The sequence below is a fragment of the Dipodomys spectabilis genome, unplaced genomic scaffold (assembly GCF_019054845.1).
Source record: "Dipodomys spectabilis isolate Male_0828 unplaced genomic scaffold, ASM1905484v1 ptg000164l, whole genome shotgun sequence".
NCBI lineage: Eukaryota > Metazoa > Chordata > Mammalia > Rodentia > Heteromyidae > Dipodomys > Dipodomys spectabilis.
In genome coordinates, this window is record NW_024870841.1 from 3,724 (window position 1) to 16,793 (window position 13,070).

A 13,070-nucleotide genomic window follows, 5' to 3' on the forward strand; every position below is an offset into this window, starting at 1 on the left:
AAAATTAAATCCCCCAACAACAAATCCTCAACGAAACAACTGCCCAATAAGTGGGTTAAAGACGTAAAGAGCAACTATTCTGAAGAAGAAAGCAGGATGGCCAATAGACACACGAAGAAAGGCTCAACATCCCTAGCCATAAAAGAAATGCAAATCAAAACAACATTGAGATACCACCTAACCCCAGTTAGAATGGCAAAAATCAAGAGCTCTAATAACAACAGAGGGGATGTGGTCACAAGGGAACCTTACTTCATTGTTCGTGGGAATGTAAACTTGTTCAACCACTTTGCAAAACAGTATGGAGGTTCCTCAAAAGACTTACACAGAGCTCACCTATAACCCAGCAATCCCACTTTTGGGCATTTTCCCAAATGTTTACAAACAAGACCACACTAAAGCTACCAGCACAACTATGTTTTTTGCAACATTATTTACCATAGCTAAGATTGGGAACCAACCCAGATGCCCCTCAGTAGATGAATGGATCAAGAAAATGTGGTACATATACACAATGGAATTCTATGCCTCCATAAGAAAGAATGACATTGTCCCATTTGTTTTAAATGTAAAAACTTGGAAAGAAATATATTAAGTGAAATAAGCCAGGCCCAAAGAAACATCGGTCCAATGGTGTCCCTTATTTGCAATATCTAGTATATGTATGAGACAATTGGAAAAGGTCAGACAATGTGATGTTAGGAAAATGAACCCTTAGATATGTATTCTAAGGGTTTTTTTTTTCTTCCATGCATTTGTTTCTAACGCATTTATAAGATTATCTCTTTGTTGCTCTGTATGTCTTTCCCCCACAGTATAATCCCTGCTTTCACTATATTTGATGTCAGTATTACTTGTGGAGGAGATGGGGAAAAACAAGTCGTTTAAGTATACAGGTGGACCTGTTGCAACAATGAGAAGTACAAGTTGTCATGTCGAAAACGAGTTTTACAATGTTGGTGCAGGGGAGGGAGAGGTTTGGGTTGGGGTGTTGGGGGGGGAGGCTGGGAAGGGATGTGCAGGGTAAACAAAGCAGGAAGATACAATGCTTGATAAGAAATTTACGCATTATCATGCCCATGTATTTGTAACCCCTCTGTACAGTACGTTCACAAAAAAAATTTTAAAAAGGAAAAAAAAATTTAAAAAAAGAGAACACTCAAAAAAACTCATCAAAATGAACCAAGAAAACATTAAAATTAATTCCAACTACATCAATCTCACTGAGCATGAGGCAAAGCTGGGGACCACATTTCAGAGGCTGAAGGAGGAACAGGATGCCATCACTAATGTCCATGCTCAATACAATTGAGGCAAGGAGGTTCTACTGATGCTGCATGTGCAAATCAAGACCCATAAAAAGGAGCTGGACATGATACAAGAATGTGTTATGCTGAATATAAGCTAATTATAAGATTTGAAGTGTGTGAACAGACATTCGAAGCAACAGAGAAAGAACTGAGTGTGGTTAGAGCTGTGTCATAGAGGAGGAGGCTAAAAACAGTGAACATAAAAATATCAGGCTCAAGATATTTTTACTCAAACAACACACATAAACAGTTGACAGATCCATCACAAACATACACTGAAGTGAAAAGCAAGAATAAGTAAGTACAAACAGACTGCTGAGATACTCATCATAAATATCATGCAGAAGCATCTTGCACCAATGGAAGGGCTGTAGGTGGAAAAAATCCTCTCAATAACAACACTGAGAACTTTAAGGAGGAGCGAAAAAGCAAGCAATTTTGAGAGAGTGCAGCACTGAGACAGGAACTCCCCGGTGACCCTGGCAGAACACTTTCTGGTTAGGGATGACTTGAGAAGGAGATTGAGATCATGAAAACAAGCTTTCATGAGAGAAAAGGAGGAGGATAAAATGGAAGAAGTCTCTAAGCTCCAAACTGTGGTTCAGAGTACAACCAGAATTTAAAGAAACTAGAGACCTTGAGGCTCATGGAAACAACTGAGCTGATCTCATAGCTCAGCAGACCACTCTAAAACCAGGGGTGTCTCTAGAGATATTAGTCATAAAGATTAAAGTAAGAAGTCAAAACAGTGGTAACAAGCTTGCAAATGTGGTGACTGAACTTATGAAAAATTGTTAAATGCCTTCTGTCTATTTATATCTGGTTATTGGGCACCCCTGTAAATTGCCCGAGTCACTGCCTAAAACTGTCTTGAAAACAAGTGGCCTAAAACTGTTTTGAAAACCAGTGGGCCTTCAGCCTTACAAGCCTAAGTGATGTATGTAGAAAGTTGTCATCAGGTAAATGTTGGAAAGCTGTACTATATGGAGAGGGAACTTATGAAAGGAAACTCACCTGGTGAATTTGGGGAAGTGGACATCACAGAGGTAAAGTCTGGAATGTATAGTCTTGGTATGTATTAGTACTAGTGGCCACTTGTTCAGACTGGGCTGAGATCATAGTAGTTAGTAAAAACATATGAGACATTGGCTCTTTGGCAAGGGGTGTTGTGGCGTTGTTGGGTGGCCTGGACACCAACAGCAGAGGAGTGGGGGCCACTGAATAAGCTTCCAAAATAATGCCTACACCAGTTATACTGCTAAAAGAGGGGACCGATAACTCCCAAGACATCCCTCAGCTTGTGATTAACATCAGTGCCTCCCAGGTGAATGCTGAGGCTGTAAGAACCTCTTTGGGTGCCGGTGGCATGGACAAGCTTATTGTGAATGGCGGAGGCAAAGGAACAATTTCTAATGATGGGGCGATTATTCTAGAACTTCTTAGTGTTGTCCATCATGCAGCAAAAACTTTAATGGACATTGCCAACACCCAAGATGCCAAGGTTGGTTATGACACTACCTCCTTGGCCCCACTGGCTGCAGTTTTTGAAGCAAATGAAGTCATATGTGGAAGAAGGTCTGCACCCTCAGATGATCATCGCAGCTTTCCTCACAGACAAACAGTTGGAAGTGAAAAAGATCAACTAAATTTCTGTGGCTGTTAAGAAGGAAGATACAGTGGAACAGAGGAAGCTGCTAGAGAAGTGTACAGTGATGGCTCTGAGCTCCAAGCTCATTTCCTAGCAGAGAGCCCTCTTCGTCAAAATGGTGGTTGATGCTATAATGATGTTCGATGAATTGCTTAAAATGATTGGATTTGAGAAGCTCCAGACTGGAACGCTAGAGTAATTTCAGCTAGTTGCTGGTATTGCATTTAAGAAGACTTTCTCTTATGCTGGGTTTGAAAAGCAACCTAAGAAGGACAAAAACCCCATGATTGCCATTGAAAATGTTGAGCTGGAGCTGAAAGCTGGGAAAGATAATGCTGAAATCAGAGTCCACACAGTGGAATTTTATCAGGCAATTTTTGTTGCCGAATGGAATATTCTCTATGACAAATTAGAGAAGATTTACCAATTTGGAGCCAAAGTTATTTTGTCTAAATTCCCCGTTGGAGATGTAGCCATGCAGTATTTTGCTGATAGGGACATGATCTGTGCAGGCTGTGTGCGTGAGGAGGATCTGAAAAGGACAATGATGGCCAGTGGAGGCTGAATCCAGACCATTGTGAATATTCTGAGTGCAGTTGTGTTGGGTCAATGCAAGGTGTTTCAAGAGACACAGATTGGAAAGGAGAGGTACAATTTCTTCACTGGTTGCCCCAAGGACCATACTATCACCTTCATTCTTGGTGGTGGTGCTGAACAGTTCATGGAGGAAACAGAGCAACCCCTTCATGATGCCATCCTGATCATCAGAAGAGCCATCAAGAATGATTCAGTGGTGGCTGATGTTGGGGCCATTGAGATGGAGCTTTCCCAGTAACTGTGAGATTAGTCAAGGACTATTCCAGGAAAGCAGCAGCTGTTGATTGGGGCCTATGTCAAGGCTTTGGCGATTATCGCATGCCAGTTGTGTGACAATGGTGGTTTTGATGCCACAAATATTCTCAACAAGCTGTGGGCTTGGCACACCTCGGAGGGCATGCGGTATAGGGTGGAGGTCAACAATGCAGACATTGCAGACAACTTCCAGGCCTTCGTGTGTGAGTCAGCTATGGTGCAGATCAATACCTTGATAGTAGCCTCTGAAGCTGCATGCCTTATTGTGTTTGTCAATGAGACCATCAATAATCCCTGCTCCACTGTGGAAACTCCTCCAGCGGCTGTCAGGTGCAGGGTATCGCTTCCATTAAGAGGCATCGCTTCCTGGCTGGCAGGCTGCTATGGGTCGACTCACCCTCCCGGGCTTGAAGTATTGGTGTAAAAGGAAGTGATAGTAATTGGTCCACTCTACTCACTGTAGGTTAAATAATATTGAATGCTTAGAATTTTAAAAAAATATGGGACATTGATTTTACAAAAGTGATGTGATGTCACAATGGTTCTGTGGTTATTATGGGTTTCACTAGTTCACATGGGCACACGCTAATATCCAACGGTGCCCCAATAATTAGGGAGACCCGATAATTATCATTGCTCCATATCTGGTCTGCTGGAGAGGGAGGAGATGGCCACTGAATGGGGATGTCATGCTCCTGGAAGAGGTGTGGATTCAACCCTCCAGGTTGAGCTTTTATAAACTGTTTGGGTAGTGGGCAATTTGGGAAATGATAGCTAAATACGGTTAGCTAGGAGACCCTATGGGGTGGGAGAGGGCTACAGCCTAGGTATAGGCAGCAAGGTCAAAGTAACAGAACGTAGAGAAAGATGGCAAAGACCTGAAAGGAAGAAAGAGATGAGACACCAGGAGAGAAAAATTGTGGGATGAGAGGATGTTGAGAGAGAGTAGGAGGGGAAGGACAGCAACTGGCCACTGGGTCAGAACAGGCAAGTCTGGGTAGAGTGGATTGGCGTGAACAGAAGAAGGAATTGATGGAAGGGAAAAATGGGAAAGACCTGGAAGGAAGGCCAGATCTGTAGCAAAGGAGGGAAGAAGGGGAAAGGAAAAAGCCTTACCCTGTGAGGTTTGGAGATTTGAAGAACAGTTTGTAAACCAAGTGAAAAAGGGTAGGGCTGCCCATTGGAGGTCTGAGGTTCGGATGCCGAGACTGATCATGGCTCTAGGTTTTCAGTGCAGGACACAGTACTTACAGGCCCATTACTGGTATAATTAAATTTGCTTATTGTCTTACATGTGTGTCAAAAGATTGTCTTTTGCTTAATAGATCCTAAGTATGAGTTCGTAGAAGTAGGTTTATATCTCAAAGGGATATTATATTTCCAAAATATTATAAGGTCAGACTAAGTTTTTGAAAAATTATGGGATAGTGATATCACATTGGTAATGTGATGTCAAAATATCATGTCATAATAATATTCTGATAGTACAATTAGTTGGTAATGCTATAATTATGATGAAATCACAATAGGTTTGTGATGACACAATGGGTTGGTAATGTCAAAATGACATTTTGGATCTCAATTGTAATTAACTCACAAATCATACATGAATTCAAAAAGTGACTGTGATGTCTCCAAAGGCATTTGTCACAAATGTGATGAAGTTCTAACAACTATTTGATGTCACAATGTGACACAATGTCATGACATCTGGCAATGTGATGCCAGAATGATCATGATTCACAGTGGATTTCTGGTAGCCTATATAATACCTGAAATATGAGATTGAATACTGATGAGTTCATGAAGCACTTAAGATATCACAATGGCTGCATATCACAAAAGTTATGATAGGATAGGTTTATGATGTCACAGTGGGTTAGTGATATCACCATGGTAATGGGACCTCACAAAGGGATTGTAAGGGCACAGTGGTTTTGGGATAACCCATATGCCACATTTGGAATAGAATAAAATCACAAAAATAGGTATTTATGTGTTTATGACATCACAGTGACAATGTAATATCATAATGCTAAAATGCCATTGTAGTTTGGCAATGATATAAGGAATTTATGGTGTCAAAAAATGAGATATCACATTTGTGATGATGTCACAAATGTTCGTGATGATACATCACGATATATCTAATATATCTGATCTCAATTGTCAGTAGATTTCAAGGAGGATATGGGAATACAAACGGACTGTGATTGGGCAAAGGCCATGTGTTTTTTCAAATGAGCTAAGATGTCATAATAGGTTTTGGGTGTGACAATGTGATTGTGATATCAAAATAGCAATATTTTTCACAATTAGTTTGTGATATATCATGGTGTTGATGTCAGAATAGGTTTGTGATGTCACAATGGGTTTGTACTATCACAATGGTAGGTAGAATTTGAATTGCTAATCAATCAATATGATGATTGAAGTTCAAAGAAGGAGCTTGAAGTCCCCAAAGATGATGAATTTTCTTAAATGTCACCATGTTTGTGAAAATACAATGGGTCAGTGACATCAAAATAACAAAGTGATGTCACAATATCATATCACAATGTTTAGGTTTCTTGATTTGCTGGTGATGAGGTCACAATAGCTTTGTGATGTCACAGTAGATTCGTGATGTCACAATGACATGCCACATTACAATTGTTATTAAATCACAATCAGTGTATCAGTTCAACAAGGACTGCAATGACTCTAAAACCTGTATTGTCCCAAATGTGATGAAGTTGTAAACTGTATGTGATGTTACAATGTGACCCAATGGTCATGACATCTCACAATGTGATATCCCAATGGACATGATGTCACAGTGGATTTCTAATATCACTTGTCATATCTGAAATATTATGAGATTGAAAAGAGATTATCATCTCACAAAAGGTCTAAAATATCACAATGGGAGCATGTCACACATATAATAAGGAGAGAACAGTGTGTAATATCATCATAGGTTAGAAATATCACAATGACAATGTGATGTCACAATGATTATGAGGCCACCATGGTTTTGTGATATCAAAATACATGCCACATATGAAATCACATAGGAATTCACAATGTATTTGAGGTCACAATGACAATGTTATGTCCTAATGAAGTATCTTTTTTGTGATTTCACAATGAGCTGATGGTGTCATGATATTTTGATATCACACTGGTGATATCACAAAGGGTTTGTGATGTTACAGTGGCATGTCTGAACTCAATTTTCCTTAAAACAGGATATGGCACACATATAACTCTGATGTCACAAAGGCCAAGAGTTTCTTCAAGGCAACTCATAGGTTCTAATTTTTTTGGGGGGAAGTCACAACAGGATCATGATGTCACAGTGGCAATGTGATGTTAAAATTTGTTGGTGATGCCATACTGGTGATGTGGTTCCAATATGTTTGTGATGTCACAATGTGTTAGCAATATCAGAACAAGTTTGTAATATCACAATGACATGTCCAATTTCAATTGCTACTAATTCTTAATGAGGTCACAGAAGGATATGGAAGTCCCAAAGTGCATGAATTGAGATTTCATGATGTCATGAGATCTTACCTTGTTTGTTAAAACATGATAGGACAGTGATATAAAATGGTATGATCATGAAGCCACATGGGCCATATTATGTCATAATTCATTGGTTATGTAATAGTGGTGATGAGTTCACATGGATTGATAAAGTCACAATGGGTTTGTGATGATGTCATATAGAGTTTGTAATATCGCAATGACATGCCCAGTTTGAATTACTGCTAATTTACAATGTTACAAGATTAAAAAGGAGTTGAAATAGCAAATCCCATGAATTTTCTAAAATGTTAGGTGTTTATAATAGGTTGTGGAAGTACAATGGAAGAGATATCACAATGGCAATGAATTGTCAAAATATTAAGTCATAAAAAAGATTTTGATATCAGAATTAGTTGGTAATTTCATAAGGGTGATGAGGTCACAATAGGTTAGTCATTTCCCTATTGGTTGGTGACCTCAATGGCATGCCAGATCTCAATTGTCATATAAGGAGTATATGAGTTCACAGAGGGACCATAATATCTCTAAAGCCACGTGTTGCCACAAATGTGATGAAGTCCTGAGAAGTTTGTGATGTCACAATGTGACACTAAAGAGTGACTGAGATTCAGAAAAGCCATATGTTTCTTCAAAGGTGCTAGGACAGCAGAATAGGTTTGGATGGTCAACATGTGTTCAAAATGGCAATATGCTTTCACAGTGGCTTTTTGATATCATCGTTGTGATGAGGTAACAATGGGTTTACGATGCCACAAATTTTAATATCATAATCACATTTCCTATCTCAGTTTTTACTTGTTCAAATGAGGATACAAGTTCACAGAAGTAGCTTCAAGTCCCAGTACATGAATTTCCTAAACTGTTATGAGAATTCTAGTTTTATGGAAACATAATATGACAGTGATATTACAATTGCAATATGTTGTCACAGTATCATGTACTAATAATAATTTTATGTCACAATTAGATGGTGATACCATACTGGTAATGAGATCATAATAGGTTTAATATTCCACAATGGGTGTATGATGTTACAATGGCATTCCAGATTTAAATTGTCACTAATTCTCAATAAGTATATGAGTTTACAAAAGGACGGTGATGTCACTAAAGGAATGTGTTAGAAATGTGATGAAATCCTAACAGTTTGTGATGTCACAATGTGAAACAATTGTCATGACATCTAGCAGTATAGTATCGTAATTATCCTGTAGCCACAGTAGATTTCTGATATCACATGTTCTGAGGTGGAAAAAAGACTGTATCACAAAGGGCCTAAGATATCACAATGGCAGCATGTGACATAATTGGTGAGTAGAGGACAGGTTTATGATATAAAACCAACCCAGATGCCCTTCAGTAGATGAATAGATCAAGAAAATGTGGTATATACTTACAATAGAATTCTATGGCCCATCAGAAACAATGAAACACCCTCTTTGTTACAAAATGGAAAGATCACCATTTGTTGGTGATGCCATATTAGTGATTAGGTCCCAATAGGTATGAGATGTTACAATGGTTTTGTGATGTCACAATGACATGCTGAATCTCAATAGCCATTAAGTCACATGAGTTCACAAAGGACTGTGAAGGCTACAAAAGCATCTGTTGTCACAAATGTTTTGAAATCCTAAGATATCAGGCCTGTGATGTCACCTTGGGTTAGTTATAGCAAAATGGCAAAGTGATGTCATGAAGAAGTTGTGATGTCACCATGGGTTTATAATAACCTACATGCAATTTTGAAATAGCATAACATCACAGAATAGGAATTATCAATGTGATTATGATGTCTCAAAGATAAAGTGATGTCATAATATTATGATGTCATTGTAGTTTTGTGATGTAACAATGAGCTGTTTCATACTGAACCAAGAACATTGTGACATCACATTCTATTCTACCATCACAATCACATTGTGACCTATTATGTTCTTTTAGCACCTTTGAAAAATCATATAGCTTTTTTGACATTACAGCACATTTGTGTGCCAATATTGTGAACTAATGACTATTCATGCATGCTGCTGTAACATCACATCCTCTTTGTGACACCATCCCCAGTGTGACATCATACTGTTATTACGAAACCGTCAGCTCATTGTGATTTCACAAACCACAATGACAGCATAGCATTATGACTTCACATTCTCATTGGGATGTAATAGACACATTGTTAATGCCTATTTTTTTTATTTTTTTTCCTTTTTTTTATTGTGAAAATACTGTACAGAGGGGTTACATTTACATGGGCAAGATAGTACATTTCTTATCAAGCATTGTAGCCTCCTCTTTGTTTATCCTTCCCCTCCCTTCCCATTCTCCCTCCCTCCCCACCCAAACTTCCCCGCCCCCAAGTTGTAAAGTTCATTTTTGACATGACAACTTGTACTTCTCATTGTTGCAACAGGTCCACCTGTATCCTTATTTAAACGACTTGTTTTTCCCCTTCCTCTCCACAAATTATATCGACATCAAACACAGTGAAAGCAGGGATTATACTGTGGGGGAGGGACATACAAAGCAACAAAGAAATAATCTTATAATTGCGTTAGAAACAAAAGCATGGAAGAAAAAAAATTTGAATACATATGTTTGGGTTCATTTTCCTAACATCACCTTATCTGATCTTTTCCGCTTGACTCATACATATACAAGACATTGCAAATAAAGGAAACCATGGGACCTATGTTTCTTTGTCCTGGCTTACTTCACTTAATATAATTTTTTCCAAGTCTTTCCATTTCCTAACAAATAGGGCAATGTCATTCTTTCTGATGGAGGCATAGAATTCCATTGTGTATTTATACCACATTTTCTTGATCCATTCATCTACTGAGGGGCATCTGGGTTGGTTCCATATCTTAGCTATGGTAAATAATGCTGCAATAAACATAGTGGTGCTGGTAGGTTTAGTGTGGTCTTGTTTGAAAACATTTGGGTAAATGCCCAAAAGTGAGTTTGGTGGGTCATAGGGGAGCTCTATGTGAAGTCTCTTCAGGAACCTCCATACTGCTTTCTGAACAGGTTGAACAAGTTTATATTCCCACCAACAATGAAGTAAGGTTCCCTTGTGACCACATCCCCTCCAGCATCTGTTGTTGTTAGAGTTCTTGATTTTTGCCATTCTAACTGGGGTGAGGTGGTATCTCAATGTTGTTTTGATTTGCATTTCTTTTATGGCTAGGGATGTTGAGCCTTTCTTCGTGTGTCTATTGGCCATCCTGCTTTCTTCTTCAGAATAGTTGCTCTTTACGTCTTTAACCCACTTATTGGGCAGTTGTTTCTTTGAGGATTTGTTGTTGGGGGATTTAATTTTTTGAGTTCCAAGTATATTTTAGATATGAGGCCCTTGTCCGTTGTATGGTTAGTGAAGATCTTCTCCCAATCCGTGGGCTTTCTATTGATCTTGCTAGCTATGTCCTTTGCAATGCAGAAGCTCTGCAACTTCATGCAATCCCATTTGTCCAACCTTTCTTTGATTTGTTGTGTTTCCGGTTCTCTATTCAGAAAATTTCGGCCTGAGCCAAGGAGACCTAGGGTTTCTCCTATTCCATCCTGTAATGTTTTCAGAGTGTCTGCTTTGACTTCAAGGTCTTTGATCCATTTGGGGTTGATTCTGGTGCACGGTGATATATAAGGATCTAGCTTTAGTTTTCTACAAGTAGTTAACCAATTTTTCCAGCACCATTTACTGAAGAGGCTGTCTTTCTTCCATTCTATTGTTTTAGCTCCCTTTTTCGGAGATTAGATGGCTATAGGTCTGTAGGTTCATTTCTGGGTTTTCAATTCTATTCCATTTGTTCTGAGGTCTGTTCTTATGCCAATACCACGCTGTTTTGATTACTATGGCTTTATAGTAGAGTTTGAAATTTGGTATTGATATTCCTCCAGCAGTTTTCTTTCCGTTGAGGAGCGTTTTTGCTATTCGGGGTCTTTTATTGTTCCATATGAATTTTTGGATTGCCTCTTCTATTTCCTTGAAAAATGAGGTTGGAATATTGATAGGTATCACATTGAATTTGTAGATAGCCTTGGGAAGTATTGCCATTTTTATGATGTTAATCTTTCCAATCCAGGAGCATGGGAGGTTTTGCCATTTTCTAAGTTCTGTTTTGATTTCCTTTCTCAAGATTTTAAAGTTTTCATCATAGAGGTCCTTCACTTCTTTGGTTAAGTTAATTCCTAGGTATTTTATTTTTTGTGGGGCTATTACAAATGGAGTTTCTTTCCTAATTTGAGTCACACTTTTCTCGTTGCTGGCATACAGAAAAGCCATTGATTTTGTGGGGTTAATTTTATACCCTGCTACTTTGCCAAAGTTTTGAATCAGCTTGAGTAATTTGGGAGTGGGGGTCTATGGAATTCTTTAAATACAACATCATTGCATCTGCAAACAGGGAGAATTTTATTTCTTCTTTCCCTATTTGGATCCCCTTTATGTCTGCATCTTGTCTTATTGCTGTAGCTAGGCATTCTAATACTAGATTGAAGAGAAGTGGAGAGAGTGGACATCCTTGTCTTGTTCCTGATTTAAGCAGAAATGGCTTTAGTTTTTCACCATTAAGTATAATGCTGGCTGTAGGTTTGTCACATACAGCCTTTATTGTATTGAATGTTTCATGGATTCCTAACTTTTCCAAAACGTTCATCATAAATGGATGTTGGATGTTGTCGAATTCTTTTTCTGCATCTATTGTGATAACCATGTGGTTCTTATTCTTGCTCCTGTTGATGTGATGAATAATATTAATTAATTTGCATATATTGAACCAGCTTTGCATCCCTGAAATGAATCCTCTTTGATCGTGGTGTATGATTTTTTGGATGAATTGTTGAAGTGGGTTGCCAAAATTTTGTTGAGAAGTTTGGCATCAATGTTCATCAAAAAGTAGGCCTATAGTTCTCTTTCTTTGATGAGTCCCTGCCTGGTTTTGGGATGAGGGTTATGATGGCTTCATAGAATGTTTTCGGTAGTGAACATTCTCTTTCAATTTCATGGAAGAGTTGGAGGAGTATTGGTGTGAGCTCTGCTTTGAAGGCCATGTAGAATTCTGCTGTAAAATCATCTGGTCCTGGACTTTTCTTAGCTGGGAGGTCTCTTTTTGCTGTTTCTATTTCAATGCTTGATATAGGCCTGTTAAATGTTTTAACTCGTCGTGATTTAATTTTGGCATGTCAATATTTGCTAGGAAAAGGTCCATTTCTGTCAAGTTCCCAAACTTACTAGCATAAAATTTTGAGAAGTATTCCCTTATAATGTTTCTGAATCTTGGTTGTTTCCATGGTGATGTTTCCATTCTCATCTCTGAGCTTATTTATTTGGGTGTGTTCTCTTCTTTTTCTGATAAGATTTGCTAAGGGTCTGTCAATTTTGTTAATTTTTTCGAAGAACCAACTCTTCGTTTTATTGATGCTTTGCATAGTTTTTTGGATTCTAATTCATTTAATTCTGATTTAATTTTAATTATTTCCTTCGGACTATTGGATTGGGGTTTATCTTGCTGCACTTTTTTAAGGAGGTTTAGATGTGTCATTAAATTGTTGGTTTCAGGTCTCTCCAAATTGTTGATATACGAGCTCAGAGATATAAACTTGACTCTGAGTACTGCCTTTGCTGTGTCCCAGAGGAGCTGGTAATTTGTGTGCTCATTTGTGTTGAATAGCATGAACATTTGAATTTCCTTTCTAATCTCTTCCATGACCCATTCGTGATTCAGCAG

The 13,070-nt window shown here is 38.5% G+C and overlaps 1 pseudogene; it reads left to right on the top strand.

The window, feature by feature from the left end:
* The first annotated feature begins 2,544 nt into the window (after window positions 1-2,544).
* On the top strand, window positions 2,545-4,234 carry LOC122119353 (annotated as a pseudogene).
* The last annotated feature ends 8,836 nt before the right edge of the window (window positions 4,235-13,070 follow it).